Below are 14,529 nucleotides of genomic sequence, written 5' to 3' on the forward strand. Positions count from 1 at the left end.
GGGATGAGTTGTGGGAATTGTTAGGAGATGACTAGAAAACCACTTTGGGCTCTAATTTGAAGAGATAAGAAATTGATGTTAGAAAAGCTCGAAGTACTGACAGGGTCACTTGGTAATTTATGGGTCTTTCCACTGGCACTCACCCTCCGTGGTGCATTTTACACTGTTTGGAATAATTTCCCCCTTTTCTTCTCCGTAGACTTCCATTGTGTCTCATAATTCTACCACAGCAAATATCTTAGTAGAAAGCGCTGGACGTACAGAAGTCATCAGTGTTGGTCCCCCCTACCCCCCAGAGTAGTTTGCAAATATGCTGGGAGCTGCCTGCTTTGGTAGGTACCAGACACACGCTGCTGTCTTGACTGCAGTTAATAACCTTACGGTGTCTTTGTAGCCATGTGTGGTTAGCCGTCACTGGTTGGACATTGAGGCTGCAGTGTCCTCCCCATTACCAGACTTGATCTGAATGCTCCATCTCATCTTCATAAGCCACTTCTCTTCTAGTGTGATGGTTAGTCTCCATCGTTGCCTAGAGGTAGTCTAGAGTCCCGCAGAGACACAGGTCTGGGCACACTGGTGAGTCATTTTCCTGGGTAAGTTAGCCTCTGGCCATGCCTGTGATATCTTGTTCAGGTTAATTGATTGCTACAAGAAGACCTGCCCAGTGTGCATGGTTTGGATCCTGGACAGTATAAAAGAAGAAAGGGGGCTCAGTGGCAGCAGCGTGTGCTCTCTCCTGAGCGCTCTGTTCAGTTTCTGACCTGTTCTCTTCATGGGTGAAGCCTGTGTCGTCACCTCTGTAAACAGACAACTGTCTCTACATGTACTCAAGCTAAGTGCCCAGGCATTAAGCTCCAGTCCCTTCTGCTCTCTGTTCACCCTCTTCTCAGGCTGGAGTCTGCATAATGCTATTGTCGTGTGCCATAAAGGGTTCAGGGAGGCTTCCCCTTCTTTTCCCAAGCCCTGCTTGAATCCAGGTCCTCTACAGCAGTGGCAAGATGAGCTTATGACATGTGCACAACAGCTTGTCACTTCCATGGTTAAACCTTCCACAGACTTCTCGCCACATGGAGAACAACACTTAGACTGGTTTTTCCTATGGCTCTTCTGTTGCTTTTCTCATTGTTGTGACCAAGTAAAAGAACAGACAAGGAGCAATTTAAGGGGAGGATTTATTTTGGTTCAGGGTTTGCCAGGGAAGACACAGAAAACACGGCAGGGAGAGAGGTTCAAGGCTGTGGTGGCAGCAAGGCTGCTTGCACACATCTTGGAGGAGAGGAAGGAAAAGAGGGACGGACAGCGGGATGCTTACATGTTTATCATTATTCTCAAATACATTTGGTAATTTGCAGAGAATGAAAATCCTGTCATATATGCCCCAATAATGCTTTTATATAGAATTGGCATTCAAAAAAATACTGTTGAATGAGTAGTCCAGTCATCCCCAACCGGTGTCCCCGGAACCCTTCCACATCAATCCTCATCGCCCCGTGAAGGTTGTTTGGGTGATGACTGAGCACACTACTAGAATGTTCTGCTGGGCTGGTTGCGCAATGTCTTGAGAGTGGGGGAACTTGCTGCAAGGTGGTAGTAATGTGTGGGGAACCACAGGGCCAGACAAAGCAGGCAGGAGTTGTGTGTTAGCCCCGGAGCAGAGAGACTTCCTCAGACGCTGGTGGAAGCAAAATGCCCACCAAATGAAGTGTGTGAAGACTGAAGTTGTTTCTAAATAAGTGACGTTACTGTGTGGCAGAGTCACAGTGTAGTGGCCTCGTGACTTGTTCCATGGGGCTTGAATCTCTGGAGGCCTTTAGACATATCTCTAAAATGTCCTGTCCTCAAAAGATGTGCCTTAAGTTATATTTCATAAGCGTGTCAGATGGAGACAGACCCATTGTCTCTGGTCTTCCTGGGTGTTTTCTAGTGTTGTTTCTGCTGGTTCTTCCCAGACTCCTTATTGCCAAGCCTACTCTTCCTGGCTGAGATCTGCCCATTTCTCTTGGATAGTTACTGAGGAAGGATTTCTTGAATCTTAGGGTAGAAGTGTGACTCATGGAAGGGTGTTATTTTTGTCACGTGTCTCTGGGTACTAGACTTTGAACACTCCCATGTTATTTTGGACCTCTTGGTAATGTAAATTTGGGCTGTAGTCCCTTGCAGGAAGAGTTGGCTTCATTCAGCTGATATGGAGAGTGTGTGTGTGTCTTCCTTCCTTCCTTCCTTCCTTCCTTCCTTCCTTCCTTCCTTTCTTTCTTTCTTTCTTCCTTTCTTCCTTTCTTCCTTTCTTTCTCTCTCTTTTTTTCTAATGTGAATTAGTGTTTTGCTTACATGTATATTTGTATGATGGTGTCACATCCTGGAGTTACAGACAGTTGTGAGTTGCTGTGTGAATGCTGGGATTTGAACATGGATCCTCTGGAGGAGTAGTCAACGCTCTTAAACCACTGGGCCATCTCCCAAGCCCCAAGAGTGTCAATCTTTAACAAACCCACAGGAAAAAGGGGTTTCTTGGTGGACTCCACTTCTTGGTTGGGTGCTAGGTTCTGCCCTGAGTTTCCATAAACAACATATGTCAAGGACAGTCACTTTGACTGGCTTTGGCAGGCCATCTCTCCTGCTACCCTGGTTCTTTGATGCCTTTAAGAAGGTATTTTGAACACCCACTTGTTTCTGATAGCAGAATTCAATTCTCTGCTCTCCCCCTCCTCTCCTGATTCCTTCCCCTTCCGCCCTAGGCTAGGGTTACAAGCTTGAGTGACCATCCTTGTGTCTTAGTTCACCTTCTGTTTCTGTGACTTAATATAGCCAAAAGCAACTTTAAGAGGAAAGGGTTTATTTTAGCTTCTAGTTCATAGTCCATCACTGAGGGAAGTCAGGGCAGGAACCTGGAGGCAGGGAATGAAGCAGAGGCCTTGGAGAAGTGCTGCTTCCTAGCTTATTCCTCATTATTCACCCAGTTTGCTTTCTTACCCAGGACTACCAGGGATAGTACCAGCCAACAGTAGGCTGGTCCCTTCCACCTCCAAGTTAAAGCCAGAGAACACCTGCCTATAGGCAGCTGATGGCTCACTTGAGGTCTGTCTTCACAGATGGCGCTAGCTTCTGTTGAAGTGACATAAATAAACTTTTGTCCTACTACATAGCTTAAGCTGTCTTCTTTAATGGCTTCTAGGAACTCAGGTCTTTTTTTTTTTTTAAGGAACGCTTCACGAATTTGCGTGTCATCCTTGCGCAGGGGCCATGCTAATCTTCTCTGTATCGTTCCAATTTTAGTATATGTGCTGCCGAAGCGAGCACGGAACTCAGGTCTTAATGCATGCTTGGCAGGAGTTTTACTGACTAAAGACCCTTCATCTGTTAAGAAGTTGAGACCCCTTTTTAACTTCATCGTTGTGGGGGGAACATAATCTTGGCATCCTCAAATGTGTATATATTTCAATGCATCATAATTCCTTATTTTCCTTCATTTTCAACCCAAGCCAACTGCCTTGTAGATGGGATGTTAAAAGGGCACTGTCCAGAGAGTGTGGTTGGTTACGTCTGTCCCTAGTATTGGGCAGGGAGCCTAGGCTCTTAAAACTAACCCAAGGATTCCTACTGATTCTGTCGGAGGCGAGGGAAAGTTTATTACCTTTTCAGAATATGATAGTGTGGTTTTAGTGTGCCTGAGATCAGTGCCTGCTGAAAACATCAACGTAAGGGGGATTGTTGTGGTTCCCCACTTCGGAGGGTGCTCTCCATGTTTGCTTGGCTCCATGTTTGCTTGGCTCCATGTGCCTGAGTCAGACATCATGGCAGTGCAGGGCATAGCAGAGAGCAGTTGTTTACCTCAAGCGAACAGGAAGGAGAAAGCAACAGGAAGTGGCCTGGAGTACTGCACCTCAGTGACCCACCTTCTTTTGTTAGCCCCGCCTCCTAAAGCCTGGGAAACCTCCTAAAATAGCTACCAGCTGGAGACCAAGTGTTCAAAACGTGAGAGGGAGACCTTTCTGATTCAAACATAACAGATATTCTTTTTTCCCCTTTTATTGACAGTAGAATTTTTCTCACGTAATATATCCCAATTAAGGTTTCTCGTCTCTCTGCTTCCCCCAGTTCCTTCCCTCCTCCCCTCATACCCCTCTTCAACCCCTTCCTGTCTCTCATTGGAAAACAAATAGGTAACAAGATAAAACAAAAACCAACATAGCGTCTAAGACAAAACAGAAGGGAAAGAGCCCAAGGGAAGGCACAAGGACGAGATATAGATGCAGAGACCCACTTATCTGCACGCTCAGAAGTCCCAAAACCACTAAACTGGAAGCCATAGATTGCACACAAAGGGGACCTGTAGGGGAGAGGGGGGAGAATATCTGTAAATAAAATAAAATAAATTAGATAAAAAAAATAAAGACCTAGCACAACTTGAGAAAGGAACCCTCAAAGATCCTGTTGAGTTCTTTTTCTGTTGTCTGTCTACTGCTGGGCATGCAGCCTGTCCTTAAGAGTTTCCACGGTGAGACTCCCTTTGAGGAAACAAATTTTCATTTGCAGCTGGCTACCGATTGAGATAGTGTCTGAGTCACGGATAGGGACTTGTGCGTATTCCTTCCGCTCTAGGACCCGATCTCTTGTGGACCCATGCGGGCCCTGTATGTGCGGCCTCAGGCCCTGTGAGTTCACATGAGCATTGGCCCTACTGTATATAGAAGGCCTTGTTTCCTTAGTTTCTTCTGTCACCTCTGGCTCTTTTACTCTTCCCGCCTCCTCTTCTTCAGGGTTTCTTAGGGGAGTGAGTTGTTGCAGGCATCCCATTTCAGGCTGAGTATTCCATCTATTCTCTGCATAATGCCTGGCTCTGGGTCTCTATGTTTGTTCTGCTCTGCTGCAGGAGGAAGCTTCCTGATGGTGGCTGAGCCAGGCCCTGATAAAGGAGTGCAGCAGAGTATCATTAGGAGTCAGTTTATTGCTACATTCTTTTAGTAGAAGTATTTGGTTTCCCCCTCCGTCCTTGGGCTTCGTTATTTAGTCTCAGAGTCTTGGACCCAACCAGTGTCAGGTATGGATTCTATCTCATGGAGCGAGCCTTAAGTCAAACCAGACTCCTACAAGCTTTGTGCAGCCATTGCACTAGCATTTCTTGCAGCCAAGGACACCGTTGTAGATCAGAGGGTTTATGGCTGAGCTCTTGCTTTTATTTCTCCTTTGGTAGCGTGCAGAGAGCCTTCCTATACCAAAGATGTTAGCACTAAGTGATAAAGGTTCTGTGTAGCCACCAGCTCAACCTTCTCCATGTTCAGTGAGTCATAACAAATATTCTTAACCAAAACTTTAAGAACTTACCTTTCATTTATTCCACACAAATTTATTGCCCATTTATTAATTATTAGATGCCTATCAAGGCCTTAAGAATTGAGTGACAAAGTCTTGGCTTTGTAAGGAGGGAGTCTACATTCTGACTGGGAAGATAGGTACGGGATTGTAGGGTAGGAAATAGGTGGGGGTCACAGAAGTGCCTCACTCTATGAATTTGGTGGCATGTAACTGACAGTTACTAATCAGAGTATCGAAAGGCTAGTGGGAGGGGGTGCAGTCGGTAAGCCTGACCAGCACCCCTCAGCCCCTCAGATCAGGACCCAAAGCAGCTTTACTTTCTCTTGGAGTATAACAGTCTCTAATTGTGATATGTGTGAGTGTGTACATGTACATGCGTGCTCATGCGTGCACGTGTATGTGTGTGTGTTTGTATGCATGTGTGTGTGTACATGTGGGCATGTGTGCCTATGTCTATGTGTGTGTGCCTGTGTATATGTGTGTATATGTATGAGTATACAAACATGTGGGTCTTCGTGCCTGTGTATATGTGTGTATGTGTACACATGTGGGCCTGTGTGCCTGTGTATATGTGTATATGTGTGTTACATGTGGGCGTGTGTGCCTGTGTGTGTGTGTGCATGTGCAGAGACCAGAGGTTGGGAGTCTTCCTCTCTACTTTGCTGAGACAAGGCCTTTCTTTGAACATGAAATGAAACAGCATTTTAGCTAGATGGCCTGGGGCACCAGGAGCATGTGGCCATGCCTGGTTTTATGTGGTCTTGGGGGATTTGGGCTCAGGCTGTCTTCATTTTACAGCTAGCGAGCTTAGTCAGAGAGCCACCTCCCCAGCCAGAGCATCAGTTTTTCTGAAACTTTTCTCTAAGTATATTAATTTTCCTGGTACGTTTATAGACTAGAACCCACATACTCCCTAGTTTACCTGTCCCCAGATCCGGGTACATCTAGATTATAATCAGCCATTCTGAATTCTAGTTTCAGATTTATTAAGAATGAGACAAAGCCTTGGTGTGTATCCAGTGACAACCCACTGTGGCTTTCAGAGCCGGTAGCTGTGTCCCACCCTGAGTGAGTGTGGCCATTCTTTGCGTCATCCTGGGCAGGGTACTCCTGGCCTGGGGTGCACAGATGCTTCAGGGCAGCAGAGGGTTCGTCCACTGTCTGGAGGAGAGTTTGTGGTATTCGAGTGGGATCTTGAAATTTCTTGGGAATTGGGCTGGGGTTTATGTGGTAGGGAAGCAAAAGAAGGTGGGATGTAAGCACGGTAACTAGCAAATACCAAAGCAACAAGTGTGAAGGGCCCAGAGACTGCTGAACCTTTCTTTTGTACAAATCTGCTTCTTATACTTCTTATACTTAAATACTTAAATGTGTGTGTGTGTGTGTAATGTATGTACACTGCATATGTATATATGTGCACTGCATGAATGCCTGGTGCCCTCAAAAGCCAGAAGAGAGTGTCAGGTTCTCTGGAATTGGGGTTACAGACAGTTGTGAGCCACTATGTGGGGTGCTGGGAAGTTGAGCAGCAGGTGTGCTCAGCCACTGAGCTATCTCCTATAGACCCCTTCTTCTACTTTGATAGTTGTAGTCATTTCCATTTTCAAGAACATCCTGCTGTTTAAATGGTTTCTGTTTGCACTTGTTTCCCTGGGCTTGGTCCTTTGTGACTTGAATCCTGTCTGGAAGCTGCTGAACACTTCTCCTTTCAGAGTTTGGTGTCATTTGTAATTATACAGAGTATTCTTTGTAATAAGCATTCTTGGGTTGGTTGTTTGCTTTGAAGGTTCAGAAGCATCGAACCCTAAGGGCGAGCTCTCTGCGGTGCCACATAAAGGCCCTGCCTGGGTGTGGGACTAGGTGGGAGCTGACTTGAGCATTGCCTGGTGCATAGCATGTCTAGTGCTACCTTATCGGGATAGGCACTGTAACTCACTGCTTACAGGGAACTGGTTTTCTCATGTGCTCAGACAGGCCAGTGTGCTGGCAGTGCTCTGCTTGCCTGTCTTTCTTGGGTCACGTATCAAGCATTCCTCGTCTCAGGTTCTCAGGTGTGTAATTCTTAGGACTCTGACAAAATACCCAATCAAATCAACTTAATGTTGTGGTAATTATTTAATCTCAAATGGGGGTTTCTACCCTGCCTTTAATCATTCTGTTCCCAGATAAAAGACACACAACTCTTTTATTTAGAGCTGGGCAGATATCTACCTTCCCTATCAACAACCCTGAGTTAAAATTTGTCTTGTTCTATCTGGGCAGCTCTTACCTCCAATTGGCCAGCCCTCAAGGCCATGTTTTCATGACTTCTCTACCCTATAGCACCTTCTCTTTCTCCTCCTCTTGGTTCTCTGACCCTAAGCCCAGGAACCCAAACTCTGCCTGCCTCTCTTCTGCTCGATATAGGTTGTAGGCATCTTTATTCCCAATCAGGGATAATTTTGGGGACAAGATTACATAGCATCACTTGGGTCTACATGCAGTTAGATTTACTTGTCCCCGGGGGCAAACAGGCCTTGGGGACAGTATTTAGCATTACAATACATAGCAAAAGACCAGACTTCCTCAATTTAAGGAAGGCTTTATTTTTGGCTCATTGTTTTAGGGTACTTCCATCGTGGCAGGGAAACTGAGGCTGCAGTGTCCAGAGGCAGATGGTCATGTCACGTCTGAGGCTGGAAAGCAGAGTGAATGCTGGTGCTCACCTCGCTTTCTCCTTGTTATACACTCCAGTGCTCCACCGACATTTAGGGTAGGTTTTCCCACTTCAGTTAACCCAGTGTAGAAATGTCCTCAGACACGCCCAGTCTCTTTAGTGAGTATAGGCCCTGTCCAGCTGACAATATTAACCTATCACATCAAGTATCTGTATCCTTGAAGAAGCTTTTAAGAGTCACACTTGCTGGAAAGACTCTTGGCAGACTTGATTCTGTTTTAGAAATGCAGGGTTATGCAGTCTCCTCTGACCCATGCTTGTTCTGCATCCAAGCTGATGTGTAGAAGACAGGTAAGCAGGGGATGCAGCCAGTGATGCAGGAATCCATCTTTCCAGTTTCCTTCGAGTCCATCACTGTCAAGTACTTCTGAGTAGTATGAGCTGGATGCAGAGGGCTTCAGAAGTGAGGACGGGGGACTTGGCAGACCAGGTCGTGCTCCTTGCTCAGCTGGCCATGGCTTTCTTCCTGCTCGTGTGCCAGGCATTCCATCTCGGAATATGTTTTTAGAGTTTTGGGTGTTTTTTTTTTTTTGTAGTTTTTTGTTATTCTGGTGATGGAGTTCTGTAGGTTTTAATGGCCTCCCTAAAATTTGTGTGTGTGTGTGTGTGTGTGTAGAATTTTAAGCCTTTGGGGAATATATAGATTATATCCCAGCAGAAAGGTTCATATTTACAGGTTATTGTGATCAGCTGCGTACCCAGCCTGGCATTCTTGCAAACACAGACAGACATGGTTGATTGGTTGCCCCTCTGTGCTGGTAATCCACCACCTCCTTCAGCATCCACCCTTGCAACCAGCTTGCAAGCGTACATTTGGAGCACAAGTCAGTTATGAATTAGGTCTTGCCTACATCCAGGCAACAAGTCTAAGTGTTTTGGTGTAGAAAGGTCTCTGCAGCAGTGGTTATGATAAACCAACGAGGCGCTTCCCCCTACCCTCCACATTAAGCCAACACAAGACGAGAGCAGTAAACTTAAGTGGCATTCTAAAATGGAAAAGAAAAGAAGATGAGGAGAAGCCAATGCATCCCTTTGTCATGTTCTTCCCCCTTAGGCTTAAAAGATCCAAGTGAATATTGGATCTAGTCCATAGCTAATGGGGATTATTTTTTAATCTGTGTTATGAGAATGTTGTTTAGTCAGTGTTACAAAGCATATTCTTACGTGTCTTTAAGTGGTGCATTCACATAGTTTCAATAGAACTTAAATTTCACTGTTTATCACTATGTGGGCTATTTTCTAAGAAACGTGAAAGTGCACATAAGTGTAACTATGAGGAACAGTTACCATAAGTATCCACACACAGCAAAAAGTTAGGTGTCTCACTGTTTCTTCCTTCCTGGCATCTTTTGTAACACTGAGATTGTATTGTCTTTGTATTTTCTTGTCTTCTGGTGTATTTTTCACAATGAAACTTTAACTGTTTTTGTTTTAAGGAAAGAAAATGTCATTTTATAGCCCTGACTAGCCTGGTTTAAGCTAAGCTTGTATGCTGCTACACGCTGCAGATTTTAACTTTTAATGCGTAGTTTTATGCTAAGAAGGTTTCATATTCTGTCCATTGGTTCCAGCCTTCACTGTTAAGTCTTGCTGCTGTCTAGGTAACATTGACTCTTGTGTTGATTGACTTCCTAGGACACCGTGTCCTTCATGGGAATTACTTGGTGAAAGTGTGGGCATACACTTGACATGTGCTGCCATGTTCTAAAAAGATGTCTCCAGTTTTAGAGTAAAATGGGATTAACTTCTTCACCCTGTGTCTTGCTTTCAATATTTCAAAGTTGAACAGCAAGACCTCTAGTAAAGGATACCTTTTGCTTATATAAAGCATCTCTTGCTATAGTTTCTTTTCTATAATGACCTGAAAGCCTAGTGTTATCAGCTATAGCACTGTGTGGGTGGTGGTGAAGAATTTAGCAAGTGCCTGATAAAAGGAAGTTTGGTCTGTGGTACATGCCCTAGAAGGAGATTTTGTGGCCCTGGGTCCTCCTCTTAGCCTTTCCTCTTTAGTTTCCTCTCCCATGGAAGGAGGTCTTGTCTACCAGATGTCAGGTAGACATGACTCATCATGACGGACCTGCTCCGTCGACTCAGAGTAGCCAGATAAGCACAAGCCAACAACTCTTCCTTACTTCGAAGCTGATGAATTCATATATTTGTCACAGAGATGCAAGGCTGACTCGCAGACTTGGAGATCTCTGTTCATAGGAATTTTCTCCAGCTCAACAAAACTGGAACACATGTGTGTGCTGTGGAGAGTCAGGGCTGGAGGTATGAGCTCTGCTTCCAGGAAAGCAACCTGGCCTGAGGCTGACGGTGGAGGGAAGCTGCCCAGAGTTCTTTCTGGGTTCTCCTGGAGACTCTGCAGTTCTTTGAAACATAAAGCCAACCTCCTTCTTTCCTCCCTCCCACCCTTCCACTCTGGGATTCTTTGAAGCATAAAGCTCCCCTCCCCCCTCCTCCCTCCCTCCCTTCCTCCGTCTGTTCGGCGGCTGATTGTCTACACAAAGGAAACAAGACTAGAACACACATTCCTTCATAGAAGCCCAGAGTGGGCAGTTAGATGGAGAGGACGGTGGTAGGCAGACGTTAGCCTGAGGTCGAGAACTTTCCAGGCAGATGGTGCCTGTACCTGGGGAGGATGTTAGCAGTGTGTATAGTTGTTGAGCTTTGCGCTCAGGCCAGAGCATTCGATGGCAGGAGTTTGTGGCTGGTGAGCCAGCCGGACCACTCAGCCCTGCACCTGACCTTGGCATGATTCTGATGAGAATGTTGAGAAAATCTAACACAACATACCTTTGGGTCCAGAATTAGAGTGTGTGTATGTGTGTGTGTGCACATGTGCGTGCGCGTGCAAGTGTGTGCTTTTAGAGAGATTGGATGCTGTCATCTCTATGTGCAGACAGGGAAGAGGAAGCAGTGAGAAAGGTAAGTTCATGCTTGTAAACCCAAGTACCTTGGCGATCCGTGCCTCCCATGTGAGGATGTGTTGCTACAACTTGGTAACTGTCATTGCCACTTTCCAGAATCTCATACGGGCCCTAAGTAGAGCCCTCGGAAAACTTCTTTTCATAAAATTTGAACCTTAATTGAGTCTCTTATTTTTAATTTAATTTAATTAAAACCTTTTCATTTTACGTGTCTGGGCATTTTGCCTGCATGTAACTCTCTGTACTATGAATGTGCCTGCAGAGGCCAGAATAGGGCACCCGATCCTCTGGAACTGGAGTTATGATGGCCGTGAGCTGCCTTGTGCGTTCTGGCAGTCAAACCTAGGTCCTCTGAGAGAGCAGCCAGAGCTCTAACCACTGAACCGTCTCTCCAGCCTACTGAATGTTATTTTTTTATAGTTTAAAATTAAATAAAAATAAAATTAGAAGTCCTCTGTGAAAGGTGGTAGTATATATTTAGCTTGAACAATTCTAATAAATAATTATACATTATTCTGTTATCACATAAAAATACAAATGTTGGCAAAAAGCCAGACTTTCCTAATAGGCTTTGGGAAGCAGGAGACTTCGCAGTGTGAGTGACTTAGATACTCTTTCATTAATTTTAGAACAGAATTTTTAAAATTATGGGTATAAATCTCTTGTGCCCTTTCTATTTTTAAGAGATAGAAACAAGAGCGTACCTTGTTTCCTCCTGAAGACTTCCAAAAATTCTCATAATAGAGGAATATTTTGGATGGATCATTTTCCCTTTGGCTGGAATGACCAAATGCTACTTTAAAATAAATATATTTCCATTTTTGGACCTTCAAAACAAGATATCATTGGAGAACTCAATTGATTGGGCTACTTACATGAAGAGAAGGCCATTGTAATGGCATGCATGTTGTGTATATTAGAAAGTTTTCTGTAGAACTTTTAGAGACACTGATTGAGAAGAGATATACAAGTGGGTGTCTGAACACGGACCCAGACAAGGATAACACCAGCAGACTCACTAACGTGTAAGGGGGAAAAGCTCAGTAGTCTCAACCCTAGACAGAACTGCAGGCAGCCAAGGAAAGTTGTGAATGGGAGAAATTGCCTTCCCCAGGGAAGAACACAGCAGTTGGTTATCCTGTACCAAATGGTCAGTCCTGTGGAGAACATTTTACAGTCAGACTGTTACAGGTTCTTATCAAAGTGAACCAGAGATAGCCCAGTTCTGTGACACGTAGCTGAAATGAAGGCTGCTGGTGCATTATAAATGATGAGTTTCTTGCTGGTTTATTATTATTATTATTATTATTATTATTATTGTTAACATTTATCTATTTTAGTGGTTCTCAACCTTCCTAATGGCGCAACCCTTTAATACTGTTCCTCATGTTGTGGTGACCCCCAACTATGAAATAATTCTATTGCTACTTCAACTGTAATTTTGTTACTGTTGTGAATTGTAAAATAAATATGTGATATACAGGATATCTGATACACAACCAAAGAGGTCATGGCCCACAGGTTGAGAACCAGTTGTTTATTTAGTATGTGCATGGACGGAGGCACATTCGCCTTCATGCATGTGTGGAGTCAGAGCATAATATGCAGGAGTTGCATCTTTCTACCACGTGGGACTAGTGAGATTGAACTCAGGTCATCAGGACTGAGAGCAGCATCCTTACCAACTGAGCTATCTCACTGACTCATTTCTTACCTTTTAAGGTAACATTATCTAGAAGTAGGTGTTCTGATAGCTTCTTCTTGCACCTGATAGATTGTCTTGCTTATTCCTCTTCCTGAAACAATCCTTTGGGGACTTTTCTGACTCAGTGTGTGAGTGAAGAAGTGACTGCACCATGTGTGCATCTTACTAGGATCTGGATTTGTTTCAAATGTCTTAAAATATTAGATGTTTCTTGTGGACTACTCCTCCCGATTCCTTTATTCTTTAGATGAGATCATGGACAGAAATTTTGGAGCAGCACTCAGTAGTGGAAGCAGGGCTGGATTGCATGCCTACTCTGGACCATGCTGGTGTGTGTTGCATTCTTCCGTGGGTAGTGTGGCTGATAACTCTCCAGCTGCTAACTAGTGGGGTTCTGCTGGAGTCTGACTTCCTGAAGACTAGCTTCCTTCTCATATTTCCTGGCTCAGTGTCTTTGCATCCAAGCATATGTCCTTGCTATCACCCATCTGATTCTCTGTTGCTTCCTTCTTGTCAGTGACATAATGTGTATCATCTAGCCAGGACTGAAATGGATACTGTTTTTATTGATAGACCCTCATTTCCTGAGCTGTCTAAGAGGCTAACATGCACTTAAAGAATCTGAAATCATAGGAGGATACAAAGTGTCCCTTTTTATTTCCTCAGATGAAGTGATGAGAGCCACACTCAAGCCGTGTGAGAACATGGCTTGGGCTGAGCCCAGAGGGCTTCCTTTTTTGGTTGTAACTGTCCCTAGGATGCTTCTAGCTTCCATTCAATCTAATCTTCCAAGCTGACTTCTCTTGGCTTCTGACTGAGTTGCTCTGCCTGGTTTCATACTAACTTTGGCAGTATGTTCTAATCTTCTGGCTCCTTGAATTCTGTGGTTTGTTCTGTATTCACCTGTGTCTAGCTTGTTCATTCTGTAGCCTGTCCCTGTAAAACTGTCCCTGTAAAACTGCCATACATACATAATACCACCATCTACTACACTACCTGTTTTTCTCTCTCCTGCTTTTATGTAGCCTCTCTTCCTCTGATGTTCTGATGTGAATTAAGTATATCCTGACTCTGACTCACTCTGTCAAATCTTTCTCTGATTTGTCACTTTGTCTGCCCTTCAGTTAGAAGTCACTTTCAGACACGGCTGCTTCCTTCTGCAAACTAACTAACCTTACCAGCATTGTTAGGAATTAAGGTATGCACTGAGGGCGTGTTTGTATTCTAGCCAGATCCTACTGTAATCCAGGGTGAGTCTACATTCCAGGTAGACCATATCTCTGGATGTGATCTTTTGCCAGAGCAGCAAAGTTGCTAGATTAAAAGTCCTCTACAGGAAGAGGCTGAGAAAGCTCTCAATAGAACCCTCAGAGGGAGCCCCAAATCCAGAGCTGTGTATTAGACAAGATACGTTAAGAGGAAGAGACTCTTCATACCGCTTGCGTAGTGTTTATTAAGAATATTGTATGCTGCTTTCATCCTGTATAGTCTGCTGTGGCTTTTAGACAACTTTCTGTTGTCTCAGGCACTGACAGTTTCTGATGTATTGCTCAGACAGCCAACGCCAAGGAACAAAGTCTCAACTGTAACTCAAGGATGCTTTGAGCAGCTCTTTCGTCATTAGAAATACATTCTCCACAAACCTTGCTGTTGAGAAATTAGACTTTTGGTTTGTTGAAGTTTATTTGTTTGCTAGCTCTGAGACAGGGTCTTCCCATAGCCCAAGCAGACCTTAAATCTTTATCTTTCTGTCTCAACTTAGTTGAGATGCCAGAGTTACCATGAGAAGTATGACATTGGGAGTCATAGGCTTTCCCAGATCAGCACTGTACTGAGAACAGGGATTCCCCTTTATGAGGAACTTA

At 44.4% G+C, this 14,529-nt stretch overlaps 1 protein-coding gene and 1 non-coding gene across 4 annotated transcripts in view; one reads left to right on the plus strand and one right to left on the minus strand.

Moving 5' to 3' along the window:
• The window catches only part of Pip4k2a (phosphatidylinositol-5-phosphate 4-kinase type 2 alpha), a 159,174-nt gene that overhangs the window by 12,576 nt on the left and 132,069 nt on the right, over positions 1-14,529 (plus strand). The window lies entirely within an intron of this gene.
• On the minus strand, positions 3,191-3,297 carry LOC114619110. Its single transcript, XR_003711070.1, has one exon. It is a non-coding gene; the product is annotated as a U6 spliceosomal RNA (small nuclear RNA).

Source organism: Grammomys surdaster, unplaced genomic scaffold (genome assembly GCF_004785775.1).
Source record: "Grammomys surdaster isolate TR1022 unplaced genomic scaffold, NIH_TR_1.0 146, whole genome shotgun sequence".
Taxonomy (NCBI): Eukaryota; Metazoa; Chordata; class Mammalia; order Rodentia; family Muridae; genus Grammomys; species Grammomys surdaster.